This window comes from Ambystoma mexicanum, chromosome 7q (genome assembly GCF_040938575.1).
Source record: "Ambystoma mexicanum isolate Mex_15411 chromosome 7q, UKY_AmexF1_1, whole genome shotgun sequence".
Lineage (NCBI taxonomy): Eukaryota > Metazoa > Chordata > Amphibia > Caudata > Ambystomatidae > Ambystoma > Ambystoma mexicanum.
The window spans coordinates 571351412-571366947 of record NC_090941.1 but is presented as its reverse complement, the minus strand read 5'-3'; the positions used below and the strand labels follow the sequence as shown (position 1 = coordinate 571366947).

Genomic DNA, 15536 nt, shown 5'->3' with positions numbered 1-15536 from the left:
GCACTAAATCATATCCCCCGCCCCTGAGCCTGACATTATCAAAACATTCTTATTCCCCGCCTCTCTCTGTGACGTTACTGTGCTGCGTAGGCAAACGCGCCCAGTCGTCTTCTACGCGACTTCACACAGAACCCGGAAACCAACACAGATCAACTCACAACACAGCGCGCCACAATTCGGAATATGAAACTGTACTTTAAAATCAAACAGCAATATGGTACATTTGGTAAAGAACATTTATTTGACATTAAATGTTTAGAGAATATTCAGCAATTGGCATATTAAATCGAAAATTATTTTTTCTTTTCTCTTGATCCGCAAATCCGTAAAAGTTTATTGTGAGTCACGCGCTGTTCCTTTATGGTACACAGGGTGTTGGTTTTCGTTAAAAGAAGCACTTTGGACGCACGGTGAACCGCAAGGCTGTTCCATCAACTAGGCTCTAGGCCACCGTAAAGGTCGATATGTTGCTTCTAGCCGCTAGTACTGCGTAAGGACATATGGCTCCTTGGCGATCGTCCCATAAGATGGTCAATGTAGTCCAGTTGTTTACAAGAAGCTGCATCTGACGGTTGAAGAAGCCATCTGCCGGGGTCTGGAATAGGTGACAGTGGCAATATGGTAGGATGTACCTGTTTAGAAAACATAAAAATTGAAATTAGTCTCACCAGCTGATCTTTATTACTATTATTCATTTTATTTATTACGGGCGAGCTGAAATATTAATAAATAGATCGAAATTTAAAAATCAGCGAAATATGACTAGGATACATGGCCTTACCTTGACCAACAAATAGTTGGATTCAGCAAGCAGAGCAGTATGTTGCAGGAGAACAGGTAGATGGCCACAGGTAGCACACTGACGAGTTTGCTCGAAGCGGTCACAGAAGTTCACGGATAGCTCAACGACGAGCAGATTAGCATAGATCTCAGTGGTTCTCAGGTAGCACGTTCAGGAGTTGACTTGCAAGGCACAAAGATGTTCTCATGAGACATATCAAGTGGTTTATAAAGTATTACAAACACGGGTGTGTTTGTGAATGAATGACGTGTGTATGTCGTGGTATTATGTGGTTTGCCGGGGGCCGGCCAGCGTGAGGGGGGGTCCTGGCCGGACACACGGAGTCTGAGGAGGCCATGTGAGCGATGGGCCCTTGGCGTGGGATACCTTTTGAAGTGTATATGATGTTTGGCATCTTGGCCGTTCGCACCCCTGACAGCCCCCCATGGCAGCACGCATCCACTGGCGCGAACCGCCTTTGATAGAGGGGGTGGGATGGATGGGCCTGGGGCGTGCAGATAAGGCACAGGAAGACTGCTGATTGGACACACACTTATGTGGATTGCAGGGGGGCAGCCTGCTTCAAGGCGGAGCCCTGCCTGGAGACACGGAGTCTGCGGAGGCCATGTGAGCGATGGGTCCTTGGCGTGGGATACCTTTTGAAGTGTACATGCTGTTTGGCACCTTGGCCGTTCCCGCCCCTGACAGCCCCCCATGGCAGCACGCATCCACTGGCGCGAACTGCCTTTGATAGAGAGGGGTGGGATGGATGGGCCTGGGGCGTGCAGATAAGGCACAGGAAGACTGCTGAATGGAGACACACTTATGTGGATTGCAGGGGGGGCGGCCTGCTTCAAGGGGCAGCCCTGCCTGGAGACACGGAGTCTGAGGAGGCCATGTCAGCGATCGGCCCTTGGCGTGGGATACCTTTTGAAGTGTACATGCTGTTTGGCACCTTGGCCGTTCGCGCCCCTGACAGCCCCCCATGGCAGCATGCATCCACTGGCGCGAGCCGCCTTTGATAGAGGGGGGTGGGATGGGTGGGCCTGGGGCATGCAGATAAGGCACATGAAGACTGCTGAATGGAGACACACTTGATTCATTTAAAAAATCAAAACAACCGTTGTTAAAATATATGTGGTGTTTTATTTTGTTTCTTTTTTTGATGGCACAAAAATACAAAACTTTACACATTGTACAGGTCAGGTTGCAGCACAGCGAGGGAAAATCCCCTGTACTGACCGCTATCACTCGGGAAAGTTTCTCTTATGGCACGAACGGCACAGGCGGGTATTACTCCTTGAACGTGATGTCCAACCCTCCTGTGAAGCCACCATGTAAAGGAACGATAGGCCACCAGCCAGTACCACCTGTGAATAATAATGATACAAACTGTTTTTAAATGACCAAGATAAGTTGATTAAATGTTTGTTGTCAATGACAATTCTTGTAACTAATGGCATTCTGCTCGGACAAATGCTATCTAGACACTGCACACTATTGAACGACTTTCATGCGTTACAATGATATGTAGATGTAATTTTGGATATAGGAGACGACCATGAAATAGTAGTGGCATCACAAGCAGATTATAATTACTCGTTACTCGGATTACGAGGACGAACAGTTACGCGAAGTTCATGCATAAGCACCATCATCATCCTCAACACGGACCGTGTGAGGCAGGCTGCCCTGAAGTCTGGCAGCTCGGTGATGCATTGCGGTTGTGGCTCGCCTTCCGAAATGTAGGCCACGCATCCCGAGTTTTCACACCAGCAGCAGTTCTCCTCCTCGGTTGGCATTAGCTCACACCGATTGCATGTGCACCAGGTGGAAATACTGTCCAAGCGACTAGGTCCAGCGTCTTCATCCGTTGATTCGTCCTGCCAACTGCCGTCCGAAGCCCCATCGTTTTCGCGTGTTTCCCTTTCCAGTAGTTCCTCCTCGGTATACTTGGGCTCGTACATGTAGGGCATTATTGTAGCCATTGTGTGGTAAACAAACTAAAATAATTTATAGCGATGGTACAGGTGTTCACACGGGCTACAAGCGGCAAAGGTAGCTGACCAGAGCACAGAAACGAGTCACAGAATACTCAAAGTAACACAGAGAGAGGAATGGAACCGAAAATCTGCTGCTGTGTGTTGTGAAACGGTCTGTTTATACTTATTGAGGAAATATTGAGGAAAGAGGCGTCTTGCCATTTCCATGGCGACACGTCATTAGCTGAAGCGCAGCGATTGTTGACACGAGACGTGCTTTGGTGTTGTGAAATGGGCGGTATGCGTCTGCTGATGACAGGCTCAGAGGCGGGGGATATGATTTAGTGCCGCAAAAGTAGGTCAGCCAGGGCGATGGGGCAAGTGATAGGATTATCACAAAATGGCAGCGCCCTGGTGCCTGTTTTCGCGTGCGTTTAATGGACGCAAACTCGGGTAAGGTCCATAGGAAATTTTTCTAAAATCGAGCGACTTAGGCTTAAAAACACATGGCCGACCCGTAGGGACAATAACATTTTTTGACCGAACCATTCCTTTAAGTATTGAAGTCATTGGGAGATAGTGATGTCACATTGGAAGAGGGTGGAGTGATGGGAGGAAACGGAAGAGGAAGGGCTATGTATAGGAGGGGGAATACAATATATGTACATTATCCATGTGGGTATCATGTCTCAGTTATTCCAAAGAGGTATCAGCCAATCAGTTAATCTTTTTTTTTTAAAAGGATACACTTGACTTCTCATTCGAATAGTATCAGTAGCAGCTAGTAATAATCCTTTAGAAAATGCCATGTGAAAAGAACGAGAATTATCAGGAGTCCTACTTTTCAAATATAGGTCTTTTTGTCCCTCCTAAAAAGCATTTTACAATTTTATTTGCACATTTCTTTGGTTTGGTTAAGTGTTATTTTAGGGCAGAGAAAATAATTGCAACAATTAAAACTGATCCGTTATTTTTGCTAATTCAATATTTTAATTATTATTAATGAACTACACTCGTGGTTATAAAATGTGCATTATTGCAAGTGCATTGTTGCTGCTGTGACAGACTTCAATAAAGTTGTTCGAAGAAAAAAACGGAGGTGACTTCCGCCTTGCCTGGCGAAACTGTGTGCGTGTGCAGCTATGCTACACCAAACTGCATTGCTCCGTATGGCAGGCTGCAGCGTACCTGCTGCTTTCCCCGCTCTGCGCTGTGGGGAGAGGGGGTCCAGTGACAACAGGGCTGCCGTCAGAAGCTGAGCAAGGTCAGAGCGGCGGCAGCAGCGTTATTCTGCAGTGCTGCATGTGCAGTGGGTGTGTTGGTTCCTTGCTTTTAGGCGGCCCGCGCAGATTCATTCATTTCTGCCCACGCTGTCTGCACTTGTCCTTGAGCTTCGCCTTCCCAGCGAAAGCGGAGCAATACCGACTTTGTCACGTGGCATTGACATTATTTATATTTTCTTCTTTCGTTTTTGCAAAGAATTTGCTCGGATGATTTCCAGTTGACATTTGGAATGTGGCCCCTTGCCCCAGCCCTTTCTCATTTTTTAACAAGCTAATAAAAGGTTTGTCCTGCTGTCAAATTCGTTCTGACAAATGCATCCCCTTTGAGTTTGTATAGCTTAGCTTGTGCTCACTGCAAGTTTGTCAGCTGTTTTCACGCGCGGTGCCACGGATAGTACCTGGAGTTTTTAAGTGATTGTACAGAAACCTCAGCAAAGCAATTTGGTGATCGAAGAGCTTTAGCTGATGCAACAGTCTGCCAAAAGGGAGGGGCCTGTCCCCCCCTCCCCCTACGATATGCACGCGAGCTGGAATGCATTTTCCTAAAATGATTAACGTTATCCTAATAGATGAAACTATTGACAGTAGGAAAACATGTACGAATTGAATGCATTATGAAACGAGCAAGGGCAAACCCGATAGGTCTGGATTCTGCATTGGTGAACGTGACTATTTATACAGTAAAAAGTACATCAAATAATAATTCAAGGTAACAAAAAGCATCCAGAATAACATGTAAAAGTGAATAATATCAATTATAATTTACTTCATCGGAAACGTCGAAAATCTACCAAACTTTACCAAATTGATTGAGAGAAATCTGTGTACCTTTTCATGAGTCCACCCCCAAAAGACTTGTGTGGTTATTTATTGATGTGTGACCTGTACCGAGTGTGTTTCTGTTAATTATTTTTGCAGATAGGTTAGTAGGTGGATAGGCATGCTTTTCTTTGCTTTGGGCGGTGAGGGCTAGGGCTGAATGGCTATATGTGTCGCTAGATTAGTAAATTGTGTTATTCGATTGGGTGCCTAGGTGTTTTTTGGGTAGGCGGATGGATGCGTCTGCCCATGTGTGAATTCATTATAGGGTGAACAGATGGCTTAATTTGTGTCTGTTTTTTTTGTGGACGGGTTAGTGGGTGGGTAGTTGAGTAGGTTTGTGTCTGTGTCGATGGGTTAGTGAATAGATGGTGGGTGGATATTGTGCGTGTGGTTATGTCTAAAGTTTAGTGTGTGTCCGGATGGCCACATTTGTGTCTTGTATGGTAAGATGGATGGATTTCTCTTAATCAAACTTCCAGCGGGGTAGAACGGCGTCCCCAAATGCATTATAACAGCAGACTAAAATAAAGCCATCAAGCCAATTTGCAAGGTCTTCTAAAAATGCATTTTAGACCATGACATGTAAAGGAGTTGCATCCAAAACCCATAAGACATTATTCGACCTAATAAACATCAGTAACCCATCCGCATGGGGAAAACAGGCGTTTGGGATGGAGGTTGTGACACCACAGTCGTTCAATAGCAAAATGCATGATTAAAGCAGAAATACAGGGCGACGGGCACAGCAAAATGGTCAATGGGGTGATCATTGTAGATACTAAGGGGCAGGGAATCGATGGGTCAGAACAAGTAGTTAATTAGCTAACAGTTTGATAAGGGTCAGGTGATTAAGAAAGAGATGTGGAGCAGGAGGCCTGGTCAGGTCAATGAGGATGGAGTAGAGTCAGCCTTGTGTAAACTAACTACAACCGCACAGCTCTTAACAATTTACATGTATACACTGGTTCCACTGCTGTTGGGGTGCGATTTTGGGGGGCTGGGAGGGGAGGTCTGCAGGCTTCTGTGTCTTATGGCACCTGCTGCTTCGTGGGATGTACATTGCTTGACATGTCGGGTTACAGCTGACTGTACATTATAGAGGCAGGTTAAGCCTATGCATGTATGTACTCAGAGGATTTTTAACAACTGCAGTGCATGTTTGCAAGAAGTAAATGCATACCTCCAGTGCTTCTGGGACAGATGGACTTACTGGTGAATTTCTATACATTTTCAAACCAAATGTAGCCCTGATTTTGGGTAAAATGTTCTGTGAAGCTGAAGAAAAGCAATGGCTTGTACCAGAGTTTCATCAGACAATAATAAGTCATACCACAACCTGATGGAAACTTCATGTGTGTGTGTGTATATATATATATATATATATATATATTTGTCAAACATCAAGGAAACTGCTCCCTGCTTTTGCCCCCACACTCACAGCAGGCCCTCTTCTTGATTCTGTCACTCGAAACTCTCGTTCCACGACACGAAGCGAGACAAGATTCCAAACAGCACACTTGTTTCCATAACGCAACTGTTTATTTTCCTAAATAATGGCACCATTAAAGTGACGGGAAAAATATATATATATTTATCTTCTCAGATCCCTCAGAGGGACTGCACCTGGGCCACTCTTGCCTAACTTTGGAGTGCCATACTGATGGTAACTCCCTCCCCATCCCCACTGAGGGCTAACATTGAAAATGGGGGAGATTTGGATCCTGGCTGGCTCCACACTACAGTTACCAGAATTCCCTTCTGCCACTGCCTGGTACATGCCAGAGGGATTCAACCCTGCACACATGCATCCATTCAGCCTCCCTGAAGATTGCTGAGGCATGTAAGCACTTTAGGAGGAGAACATCTTTGGACTGTTTGAGCTTACTGCAGCTGGGACCCAGAGTAGCGCCCCTGCCACCCCTCAGGTTTTGTGTATATATATATATATATATATATATATATATATATATATATATATGTCAAACATCAAGGAAACGGCTCCCTGCTTTTGCCCCCACACTCGCAGGCTCTCTTCTTGACTCTGTCACTCGAGACTCTCGTTCCACGGCAGGAAGCGAGACAAGATTCCAAACAGCACACTTGTTTCCATAACGCAACTGTTTATTTTACAAAATAATGGCACCAGTAAAGTGACAGAAAAAAATATATCTTCTCAGAGCCCTCAATAATGCATATATGACAATCCTCACCAAAGTTCTTTTAGAAAGATAAGTTATTGTTAGTAATCTGAATCGCTGGTGGGGGATATATATGGGGTAGGGCAGCAAAACATAACATGTGTACACTTCTACATATGGTTTAGTTGTAACAACTTCACTCTTGTTAAGAATAAAAAAATATTTGATAGAGTGGTATGGTTTTACCTATTTCACCTCAAACTTGAAGCTATTATGTACAAATCTGACAGGGAGAGTGACTTGCACGGGCTGTATTTTATATATGCCAATGTTTTGGACAGCCTTGCCTGCTCTTGCTGCTCATGTTTCTTTTGGCAATAGAAATTCAGAACTAGACTAAGATGTCTGGATCAACCACATTAGCGAGGGAGATCAAAACCACGTTCCCTGAAAAGGCATTATACTTGCTGTGACAAAACCAGACTTGTCTGTCTATACATTGTATGATGGAACTGATTACTGTCTTTTTGGCCTTCTCAGTTTGTAAGCTTAACTGGGACTAATGTGAGGGACAACATTAACCCCGATATCTCACTACGGAGATATTGCAAAATTCAGTATAAAATGGTTTGGGAAAAAATTAAATACTCTAGTAAACTTGTTATGCAAAATGTATATTGTTTGGAATGAAGTTCAGTTGGAAATGCACCAATTGGGATACAATAAATGTCTCACTATGGGGCGACGGGGGCTTCAATGTATCAAGATAAGGCAGAACTCACGTTTACCTACGGTTTTGGCATCTTCCTCCTCTTGCCACAATTTAGCTGGTGTATACACTCTAGAAAGACCTCAAATGAGTGAAGCAACAACAAAAGTTGGAGCTGGCAAGTCGCTCTATGCCTCAGTAATGCTTAGTTCACAAAGTTAACTTTAATCCAAACTAGAAAAGTCTTGACAAATCTTCATCTGTAAATGGTTTATTCTTAAAGAATCAGTGTTTAAAGAATCAGCCGACATGTGTTTCGACCTAACACGCGGCACCCAGGACTTTAACTCGCTAATTTGGAGCACACGACTAAGGTTTGAGGTACTATTGACCAGAGAGTTCCCATATTTTGGGATTTAACCCTACAGTGTGAGGAACTCGCGGAGACATGTTTTTTAGGATTTCCTTCACTTTACCAGCACGTCATAATCTAGACCTACATATTTAATATTCCAGACAAAGGCATTGAGGACGACTTGGGTTGAAACGCGTGTCGGCTGATTCTTTAAGAATAAACCATTAACAGATGAAGATTTGTCAAGACTTTTCCTTTCTGAATTAACATTAACTTTTAACATTACTGAGGCATAGCGCGACTTGCCAGCTCCAACTTTTGTTGGTGCTTCAATATTTGACTTTGTCTGTTGTGGCAAAAGTCCCAGACTAAGCAGACAAAAGCTTCATGCACAAACCACATCTGGATGGCTACTTCTCAAATATTTAGCAAAATGCTGTTTGGCAGCTCAACTGCACCAGGTAGTCCAGTTGTATCATGGTCCAAGAAAGAGTTGCATCTTTTTAGGAGGTACAACTAGCACCCACTTGCTATTTCACACACCAGGCAACACAATTATGGATCTTTTTGTCGCAATGATTACTCAGTGTTGGGAAAGAGCACATTATTTAATGGGGATCGATCCCTACTGACCTACTGAAGTGGAAGTGTGACGGAATAAGGAGGGACTGTGAAATGGGTCCCAGTCAATATTCTGGCCTGTTTGGACAGAAAGGAGAATCCAGCGCTTAAACGAGATTTCCGAGGATCTACAAAAAGGTGGGAACCCTGTAGCTTGATTTTTGTATTTTTACTTCTTGTATTCTTTCCCCCTTCATACTCGCATTTCCTCCTCGATTTTTTTTTCTTTTGTGATTCTGTTTACACCATAGTAAACATTTAGTAATAATTCCTATAAAATATACTTGCCTCTTTAGATCTTGTAGAGTGTAAAATATATAATAATATAATAGAGATATTGACTGTAGCAAAGTGAGAAAGTGAAATGGCGGCTGTCTGCGTGGGCCAGTGTTAGGAGACCAGGCAGTTTTTTGTCTTGGTAGGTTTGTTAATTCTTTGCTGCAACTTATGTCTGTTAATGCCTTATCATGCATGGTAGGCCATGTTATGCTTTTCTATATGTGGCTCGATTGCATGCAACACTCCCTAACTTGTTTACCTCTCAATTTTCAACCTTACACTGTACTGCTTCCAGGTGCCCCACTCTAATGGACTCTGCTAGGATTTGCTCCTTTTGTCATACTGTAATTTACCCCCTGAGACTTTGCTCCCTGGTGTCCCACTGTGCCTTTTCTCCCTGCTTCCAAAGCAATAATTGCCCTACTGTGTTTTGCTCTCGGATGCCCAACGTAATCTCATGTGATTGGCTCCTAGATATTGCACCTTGATGACCTGTTCGCATTCTGATTGATTCGTACGGACAGCACCAGGACTTTGCACTTCATGGAAGCACTGCCCTGCACTTCCCTTGGGAGCTAATCTTGCCCACTTTATAATCAGTCCCCACCGCTGCATGTTTCCTATGTTTGCTGCTCCTCCTCCCCTTGTTCCTCCGGGGAAATGAGGCATCTCCTCACAGCTACCTTACATGAAGTGCACCACTACTGAGACATCAGCATGGCCACACCAGATAAGTCTCCAGGTTGCCCAAGAGTTCCTCCACTAACCTCTTCACACTAATCTTCTCGACCTCTCTGCTCAAGTACACTACATGTAAACCACTAGCACACATCTGTTGGATAACTCTTCCAACAAACCGAACACCACACTGCAGCAATATTCTTACGTATCACAGTCCCTGCCAATAAATAGTAGCACCACGTAAGGCTCCCTTCTGGAAAGGAATGCCTCTATGCTCTCGACACAGGACACCTAGCAACAGATCCACACAAGGAGTGCAGGGTACTTCCAGTCTGCACACATCAACATACCAGCAAAGCACTCAATAGATATTGCTCAAGTCATGAAACCGGACTGATCAATTAGAGCAGAAACACCACATTATATTACATCAAATAAATACTTGGCAGCAACCCTCATAACCACTCGTCCCTGGGTTACCAGGGTGATGTGGATTGCCCACACGCCCTCCACATCCACATGCATGAAGCTAGTGGGAAGTGAGGCATCTCTTACAGTGTGGCCTTTGGACCCCTGTAACATTTTACTAGAGAGCCAAATGATTTTAGGAATCTTCTAGCCCTGTGTAGTCTTCACCTTTCCTTGCAACCGACCAGAGTTACGAATTCCCACTGCCTAGAGATACCAAGATTTAAGCTGACCAAAGCTGGAGGGAGTAGCTTCCCAGTCAAAGCTGCACAATATTGGAATGTCCTTCCACTGTACCTTAGAATAAATCAATCGTACACTAGCTTCAGAAGCAAGGCACTAACCTGGCTCTGTTCTGTTGACACTAATGTCGACCTAATTCCTATATTCGGAGAAACCCCCTGATAGTCAACTGTTATTTATTTGTCTCTTTACCTATACTTTTACTGTAAATACTACTGTAATTTTGTCCTGTACTGTACCTAGACTACATTGTAACTAAGCTGAAGGTAGTCTTTTCTTGTTGCGCCCAGCTACCTACGGGTTTGGTGCGCTTTACTAAATAAACAAACAAACCTTATTGTAAGGCTGCAATATTTTGGCAATTATAGTATCAAAGCTGCCTTTCTTTTTTTTTTTTTCTTTTTTTTTTTTGCCATATAAAGTTAATTGAAGCATATTCCACAGTGCACCAAAAACAATAACTCTACGCATCCCCATGCAAAAGAAAGGGCGCTAAGGCTGTACGCTTAGATTGAGCATGGTAACGATCTTGAAAAGTTCTCTGGTGCAATTCTATGGACAAGAAACTGGTAAACAATTTGTTCAAAATTGAAATCAAAAGCAACGTAAAAAGTCTTATCCAAAATCAGCTCTAGTAACCATAAAAACAGATGTAAAATTCAATCTGTAGTGCATTTCCTGGTACAGTTCATGTCATTCGCCTTATATATTTTATTAAAGAGAAAGATGACATCTCGTGCGGATCATCGTGAATGTTAGGGTTGTTGTGATCGTTTACAAAAGTTTACAAAAGTTATCAGCTGACCTCAGTCAGCCAAGGGTTTGACCCTTTTACCCCTCAATACCCCATCAATCTTGGACATGGCCGCCACATACCACACTCGCGCCCACCACTCCTTCATGTTGGGCACTATCTGGGATTTCCAATGCTTGGCTATCGCTAGATGTGCCGCAACCAGAAAATGCGTTGCCAGTCTAGAGCTTCTTGCCGTTAACTTATAATGGCCCTTCAAATCTTCATTCCTCAAGAGCAAGACTAAGGGGTCAAATCCACATATTTCCCTCATTTGGGCAGTCGCTTCCCGCCAAAATCCCTGGATTGGAGGATAACTCCACCACATGGGAAAGAAGGATCCCAGAGATGTCCCACACCCCCAGCACTGGGGGTCCGGGGAGCGCAGGGTTCATTCTATGCAATCGCTCTGGGGAGGTACCAGCGACAAAGCAACTTAAAGCTGTGCTCCCGAAGCTGCACGGCCTGGGACGTCTTGCTTGCTCTCGCCCAGATATTGTACCAAGCCATGTTGTCTATAGTCCTTCCTAAATCGTCTTCCCACCTATCCATATATCCAGGGTGGGGTTAAAATCTAGTTGCATTCAATAACCTATATAGGGACGCATGCCTTGCCGCCGGGCGGTCCCCTATAATAGTTCCTCAAAGTGGGTTGTTTCCCACCTCCCCTGTGCTGCTACGTTCGTCCATGCCACCCAGTGTCGGAGCTGCAAATACTCAAATCGATCCACTTCTTCAACCATGTAGGCCTGTCTGGACTGTTCAAATGTGAGGGGGTGGTTATCCCTATATAACTGGCACAGCCAATTTAGCCCTCCCTCCTTCCACCATGTAAACCGTCCCATGTCATTCCTGGATGGAACTCTGTGGTATTCCAGAGATCCATTATAGGCAAGGGGAAAGTGGTGGTGGCTATTATCCCAGTACTCCATGTGACCTTCGTTTACAAAAGTTCCAGCTGCAAGTGCCAGCTCACCCCCCTTTCCGTGTCCCGGGGAGCGCCAGAACCAGCGATGTTTGGGAGGTCTGGGGGGGTTCCCAAGGCCTCTTGCTGGATGGCTATTCCAATGTTTGAGAGTGTGTGTATTCGCCTTGCTGACTAATATATGAAGTATTGTAGATTTTGTGAAGTTAATCTTAAAGCCCGAGACCTTATGAAATCGTTCAAGCAACGACACGATATGGAGCAATGTATCCCTAGAGTCTTGCATATAAAGAAGGAGGTCTGGCTATAGTGCCAGTTTGTGTTGGCAGTCCGCTATGTATAGCCCTTCGATATTCTCAGACGATGGCACCAGACAGTCCAACGACTCCATAGATGGGGTGAACAGGAGTGGAGACAATGGGCACCCTTGACGAGTCCCGCTGTGTAGACTCACTGGGTCTGAAAGGACTCCTCTCACTTTGATCCTGGATAGGAGCACAAAATTGGCAAGCACCAATCTGAGAAATCTAGGGCCAAATCAAAACCCTGGACAAATATGTCCAGGCGACTCGATCGAGTGATTTCTCGGCGTCGATCAAAAGCAGAGCCATTGCGCGTTTATGCTACAGTACCCAGGTTGAGATGTCTATTTTGCGCAGTATATTATTGAACGCTTGGCTGTGTGGCTAAGCTCTTGGAGTATATTCGGGAACCATAATTAAGACCTGCAATCGGTCGAAAGGAGGGACATAAGGTAGGGTCTTTATCAGGCTTAGCAATTAACATTGGTGTGGATTCTGCCATTATTGCCCCGATGAACCCTGTCTCAACCAACAAATTAAACGGCTCTGCCATTCGAGGAGAGAGCTCCCCGGAGAATTGTTTATAAAAAAAAGGGCCATGAACAGATCTGGCCCAGGAGCCCGTTGCCTGGAAGAGAGCAAATGGCTTGTGTTACCTCTTCTGCATTTATAGGCGCGTCCAGTGATTGTTGTGGACTGCCTATATACGGAAAAGGTGGGCTTCCCGGATAAATGCTTCCTGTTGCTGGCCATCGAAAGAGTCTGCTGCAAATAGTTCTGTATAATACTGCGATAATGTGCATATTTTCTCAGATTCATCTTCGCGCAGACAACCCTGCTCATCTTTTATACCCCCTATTGTGGAGCTGTTCTTACAGGCTTGGAGTTTGAAAGATAAAATCTGTCGGCATCTTTATTTTTATTTTTATTTTTATTTGTTTGTTTGTTCATTTGTAACACGCACCTAACCCAAAGGTATATGGGCGCATTCCTTGATGATTACAGCATTGTTACAGTAGGTTCATTACATAGAAGATGCAGCTGCATACATGCATTGTGAAAGAGACAATTCAAGACCTTGCAGGTACAATAGTTAGCAAACAGCGACAATGCATTACAGCTCATGTGCACAGAGCCAAGTTTCCAATTTTTTTGTGAAGTTCCAATAGGCCGGTTCAGCTCTTGGGGCTGGTGGCAAAGAGTTTGATAGTTTTGCAGCTAGTATCGGGAAGCTATTGCCACCTGCTTTTTGTTAGGTATCGTTGGGAGGTGTACATGTGTAGAGCGGGTGGGTCTGTTAGCTAGATGTTTCGTTTGGTGGGTGGTCATAATTTCGAAAACAAAATGTCGACAGACAAAAATGTCGACAAAAAAATGTCGAAAAAAAAAATGTCGACTTTCGTTTTTTTTAATTATATATTTATTTTAGGGGTTCGGGAGTTAAAAAAAGGGAAAAATTAAAAAAGGGGGGTTGGGGGGGAACCCACCCAATTTAAAAAAAAAATGCATTGAAAAAAAAAGTCGACATTTTTTTTTTCGACATTTTTTTTTCGATATTTTGACATTCGACATTTTTGTTGTCGAAATTATGACTATAAACCGTTTTGTTTATTTGTTTGCTAGCTATTTTGGGGCATAATTAGAGAGGCACTTGTGTAATATTGAAAGGGTTTTGAATGCGATTCTATCCTGCTCTGGGAGCCAGTGTGCATTTCGTCTAGCAGAGGTAATGTGATTGGTTCTCTGGATGTTGAGGGCTGCTTGTAGCTTTTTGAGGTTGCGACTGTTCCGACATACAAGGCATTACAATAGTCTAATCTAGATAGGATGAGAGCTCTAACAAATGCAACTGTCTGAGGAAAGTGGAGTCTATCCTTGAGTAGGTGCGGTGAACATGTGGGAAATGTGCTAAGTCTCGATGGTGGGGGTGGAGGTGTCTCCAAACGTCAACTAAATACATGTGAACTATGACCTGTTTAAGGGAAATTGCTTTGGAGGCGTCTGACTAGGCCTCTGAACCAGATATATCACTCCTCCTATCTAAAACCACATTAAAATCTCTGCCTACCACCAGTTCTCCTCATTGAAAGTGTGCTAGAAGCGGGAATAGTTTGGCATAGAACTGATTTTGCTGCTATTTGGGCCCATATACGGACGCCAGAGTCAGATCCCTGTCGGCTATTTGCAAATTCAGGCCAACATATCTACCTTCACCATCTTTCACAACTCTCCCTTGCTCAAAGTGTAGGGACCTATCTATCAGGATTATGACCCCCCTCCTTTTTACGACAGAAAAGGGGCAAAGTACTTATGAGGAAACAGCAAGACTACAGTCTCAGCCAAACCTGCTGTAGGAGGTGGGTCTCGCGGAGCACAGCAATATCTGCCTTAAGGTGTACCAATTTGGAATGTACGCACTTCTGTTTCCTCTGAGAGGTTAGTCCCTGAACATTCAGCGGTACAATTTTCCCCATCAGCCATCATAGTACTTTGCCCAGGCTCCAACCACCCCTTCACTCCCTGCAAAGCTCGCCAACGACCCTGCTGCCCCTCCATCACTCCAACCCAACCCAATCCAGACTCTCGCTTATGCAAGGCCATCATCAGTCCTTGCTCCTCTCTTCTGTCCATCGAAGGCCTTCTCGGATTACTTCTCCTGCTCTTTCTGGAACATGTCTGAGCCCACAAAGTAGATTAGGACATTGGGGAGCATCACTCAGGCAAATTTATACCCGCTTTAGGGATCTTCAGGGTCTCCACAGCTGTTCTGGAGAGGTGTAAATTGGTGTTGGACCCCCTCCACTTGAAACAGGAATCGAAATGGGTAGCCCCACCTATAGCGGATCCCCTTTTCTGACAGTCAGTTGGTCAGTGGTTTCATTAGTCTGCGTCTCTGAACCGTTCCCTGGGAAAGGTCTCGAAACATTTGGAGGGAAGATCCCCGAAATTCCATGCCCTTTAGCTCTCTGTACTTTTGAAAAATAAGATATTTAGTCTTAAAGAAGTGGACCCTTGTCAACGCGTCCTTGTCAACACATCCAGGAGGAGGTTCTGATTTATTTGGAAGATGAACACACTGCGCGTTCTGTCGAGCGTGAGGGCTGCATCTCCCAGTATTTCCCGGAACAACCCCTGCACATACTCTTCTTGGTTT

At 44.5% G+C, this 15536-nt stretch overlaps 1 protein-coding gene across 3 annotated transcripts in view; it reads left to right on the top strand.

Annotated features, from left to right (window-relative positions):
* The first annotated feature begins 3861 nt into the window (after positions 1-3861).
* LOC138528430 (mitochondrial ornithine transporter 1-like) overlaps positions 3862-15536 on the top strand; it is a 148672-nt gene continuing 136997 nt past the window's right edge. For 2 of the 3 annotated variants that reach the window (XM_069640052.1, XM_069640054.1), the window contains exon 1: positions 3862-4027. The gene's annotated coding sequence lies outside the window, so the exon portion shown is untranslated. The remainder of the gene's footprint in view (positions 4028-15536) is intronic. The other variant, XM_069640055.1, reaches the window with a different exon arrangement.